This window comes from Strigops habroptila, chromosome 4 (assembly GCF_004027225.2).
Source record: "Strigops habroptila isolate Jane chromosome 4, bStrHab1.2.pri, whole genome shotgun sequence".
Taxonomy (NCBI): Eukaryota; Metazoa; Chordata; class Aves; order Psittaciformes; family Psittacidae; genus Strigops; species Strigops habroptila.
In genome coordinates this window covers 80,469,149-80,473,427 of record NC_046358.1, presented here as the reverse complement: position 1 = coordinate 80,473,427, position 4,279 = coordinate 80,469,149, and the positions used below count along the sequence as shown (strand labels likewise).

At 51.6% G+C, this 4,279-nt stretch overlaps 1 long non-coding RNA gene across 1 annotated transcript; it reads left to right on the top strand.

Moving 5' to 3' along the window:
• Positions 1-855: 855 nt before the first annotated feature.
• LOC115607182 lies at positions 856-3,080 on the top strand. Its single transcript, XR_003991130.1, has 2 exons — positions 856-927; positions 3,026-3,080. It is a non-coding gene; the product is annotated as an uncharacterized LOC115607182 (long non-coding RNA).
• Positions 3,081-4,279: the final 1,199 nt, after the last annotated feature.

The following is a 4,279-nucleotide window of genomic DNA, read 5'->3' as shown; positions in this document are numbered from 1 at the left end:
GCGGTAAATACGGGTGCGGGCTCCGCTCGGAGCCGGGCTCCGTGTGTGTGTGAGTGTGTGTTGACTCTTTGGTGTCTAGATTTTTTTCCACTGTTCCGTGCATTGTACGACATAACTAGAACTGAAGCAGTACATTTCTTCAAACAATGCCTCCCCGATTCCATTTGTAATGGAATTGGAGGGAGAAAATGTAATTGTGTGTTAAACATGAGGCAGCCATACATGAAGATAAGCAGGGCTGAGTGACTGGATATGGAAATCCAGCTCGGGGACTAGATACTGGAGGTCTATTTTGGAGTTAAATGGCTCATAAAAATAGGAGGCTGGTGTTTATTTATTTATTTGCCCGAGCATCTATAGGGCTGCGCATGTGGAGCTCCGTTTTGGGGAAGGGGGGAGAGGAATGAGAGGGGAAAGAGCGGCCGCTGGCTTGGGGGGAGCTGGTGGAGGGATGGTCGCTGCTGGGAGATGGAGGAAAGGAACACCCCGCCCCAGGCAGGTATCCCTTGGAGCCCACCCCTCTGAAGCAACTTCTGCAGCTCAGATCAGGAGAGTAGTGACTGGGGTTCCCCTCCCAGTTTGGGGGATCCCGCCGGAGCGGAGGGGCCGGCGGAGTGGAGAGCGGAGTGCTCCGAGGGTGCGGACCGGGGATGCAGGCAGGAGCACCGGGGGGGCCACACGGAGGCGTGGGGATGTGCACAGGATCTTCTCCCCGAGCAGAGCTGCCGGAGGAGCCCCCTCAGCCCCGGGACGAACCCCGTCCCTCTCGGTGCGCCCCGTCTCGTCCCGCCCCGGGCCGCGCTGGCGGGGCCGTTCCCGGGGGAGGCCGGTGGCCGGGGCCGCCTCTTCCCCGCCGCACATCTGGGAACGTCGTTAGAGCCGCCCCGCTCAGGAAGTTTTTCACACTTCACGTCTCATTAACCGCAGGTCTCGGATTCCTTGGGAAAAGGGGACAGGCGGGAGGGCGCCCGCCGGCCCAGGGAAGGGGGGTGCAGCTGCTGGGAGAGGCCCGAGGGCCCCGGGGGGGTCCCGCACCCGCAAACCCCCACGGGTGGCCGAGAGCGGAGCCCCGGGATGACGGCACGGCCCAGGCCGTCGAGGAGACCCTGGAGGGATGTGGGGCAGGGAGGGAGCACAGGCACGGCGGAGGGGACCCCCGGGCGAGCTGCAAGCGTGTGTGTCCTCCCCCGGACCTCCCCACGCAGCCCCTAGTGCAGAGGGACCTGGGCTCCCCCTTCCTCCTCCTCGGGAACCCGCGGGGGCAGGGGCTGCAGCTGCAATCCCGGCTCTTCCCACGGGATACAGCCTCTATGGGATAGAGCTTCCCGGGGAGGGCGGAGAGGAACATCCCCTCCCCAGCATCTTAAATGTTTAAAAAGGGTTTATTCTGTACTTACAGTGAGCGAAATTAAAAAGAAACAGTAAAATATTTGAAAATGAAGTGCATTATGTTTAATAAATATAAAATGAACAAAGGCTGCTATATTGCCAGCAATATCATTTCTTGCCCAGGGGCATTAATAAAGACTGAAAGGTTTGGAAAAAACAATATTTTCTATTAAAATTCTACGGTGCGTTTCAATATTAAAAGGATAGGTGATGAATTTTCAGTGTTACTCAGACGGGGTCAGCGACTAATTTCATTTCTTTCTGGTCAGCATTCTGTCGATAATTAATCAAAAGCAGAGTTTCTTAATGAAACACTTTTCATAAGGTGATAATTAGCAGGAAAGACGCGGAGTGCAGACAGTCACTGGTAGCTGTCTAATAACCAGAATGAAACCAGGGCTGGGGCCGGGGAGTTAAGCAAGAGCTAAAAAAAAAAAAAAAAAAAAAAAAAGGAAAATCGGAAAATCTACCAAATAAAAAGGGAGAAGAGAAGGAAAAGGGATGGGGGAGCTGCCTTGTGCAAAGTCCCGAGAGAGGGCTGTGTGTTTCAACCCGCTGCTGATCGCTTTTAACACCCGAGTTGCTGTATTTTCGCCTCCCTGGCCCTGCGGCCCAGCCCCAAACTGGGGGGCTCGGAGATAAGGTGCCTCTTCTCCCCCGTTACCTCATACACTGAGCTTCAAGGGAGAAATCGGTGCAGAGGACACCGTCCCCACGCGGGCCTTTACCCGCTTCGCACGCAAAAACGCTTGGAAAGAGTAAATTAAGTTAATGAAGAAAATTAGCAGCGATTAGTGAAAGGTGAGGGGGAGCTGGGGCTCCGGCCGGAAAAGTGTCTGGTAACAATTACAGAGACACCCCGCGCATAAACAAAAGAAATTAGCCCCTGGAATGATATTGAACAGTATAAAATTAACCGAAAGTTGGAAGAAGTGAGAGATTAAAAAGGGCCTGGCATTAATTCGTGGGTCTGAAGAGAGCCCAGCAGAAGGGGGAGAGAGGTGTGCAGAACCTCTGATTAATATTTGGCTGGAGCATACCTTATTCATAATATTCATTGATGTAACTACTCCACAAACAGATAGGGATAATTTGTTTAGATAGATAAAAATAACCTTCAGGTGAGATTTTAAATACAAAACCAATCTATCCCTTGCATCTAGTCTGGCACTTAAACAGCAAACCTTTCAATGGGCTTTTTTTCCCTCATATTAATATGTTTTTAATCCGAACATGAATGACAGGTACCGCTTTTCTACGACGCCGGCTTTTTTATTATGAAATTCTCCTGAAATGCTGTAAACTTTCAGATAAAGCTGAGAGGCAGGAGGCTGTTGAGGAGATGAGATTATTGATAGTTATTGAAAGTATCCAAATAGGATTTAGAAATCGGGCTCCTGCGCCTTTAATAGAATTCCAGATAATCTTTTATCACAACAAGACACCCATAGAATTATTTAAACAGATTGGACTATTCCAGCAGCAAATTTCAATTATTCTAATGCTTTAATAAATGTGTTGTGTGTGTATTAAATTCAAGCTTCTTAATCCAAATTTTACGATTTAACTGCTCTGATTTTTCATTACAGCTACACCCACATACAGCAATTTACTTTTTTTTTCCTTTTTTCCTTAGGAAACTGATGCCTCATCGAATCGGTCCCGCAAATAAAATACAGAATAAAGTCTGACTTAAAAGTGAGTTCTGGACACCCCCAGACAGACAAATAAATAGGAGGCTCCGCAAGGAGTGCAGGAGCTCAGGTAGAAAACGTGGTGGGGAGGAGAAGAAGAAGAAGGGGAAAAAAATAAAATGGAGGAAAAAAAAAATCAAAAGGCAGGAAAATTAAGAGAGGAGGATTGAATTGATGGGATCTGGGGGCTTTGTGGCTGGAACCTTTTGTTTCAATATTTATTTCCTCCGAGGTTAATACCTCTTTTCTTTTTAAACGTAACAGCAGGTGAGAGGGAAAAGCGTGGCCTTCAAAATCTGTCCGCATCAAGCCAGCTAAAGGAACGGGATTATCAAACAGTGGGAGAGAAACAATATTTTAAATTATCATTAAATTATGGAGACAAGCTCTCGGAAGGAGGAGGGCGCAGAACGGATCAGCGGCTTCCCCTGTGCGCGCACACACACACACACGAGGGTGTTCACCCGCGCTCCTCTTTCTTTCCATAAAGGGAAAAAATAATAATAATAATAAATAGCGAGGGGCGTCCTCTGTTGAAAGGGGAAGTGTTAACAGGTTTTTAAATATCCTAAGTCCCCAGTAACGAGGCAGCCCCAGCCTCCAGCCCGGCAGAACGCAGAACCGTTGGCGGCGGGCTCTCTCTGCCCGCCCTACTGGGTTCCCCTCGACGGGACCTCCGGCCCCGCTCCGGACTCCCCTGCCCCGGGATGGAGCCGGCGGCATATGCAGATGCGGTGCTGATAAATTGATTTCCATCATTTTCATTCGCCCCGCCACCCGTCCCCACACCCGGGGCAGCCCAGCCTTGCCTACGGGCTCAGGAGTCACGGCCTCGGCGGGGAGCCCCGCTGCTCGGCCCGGAGGCACAGCACAGAGGGGTTCCGCTGCCGGGATGACTGTCCCTGCCTCCAGACCCCCACGGGACTGGGGAGCACCAGAGTTGCACACCTCGACGGCACCCCTTCCCTGGGCAAGCGAGCGGGAGCATCCCTTCCCCGGGGGCAGCGCATCCTTCCCGGGGGCAGAGCATCCCTCCTCCCGCCCCAGCCACCCCAAACTACCGCAACCCCCTGGAACGCACACACCACACACGTACCCCCCCGCCCCTGACACGCGTTATTTGCTTACAAGGGGCCCGGAGGCAGCTCAGCCTCCGGGGCTGCAGTCTCGTTATTAAGCAGTTCAGTTTGTTAATA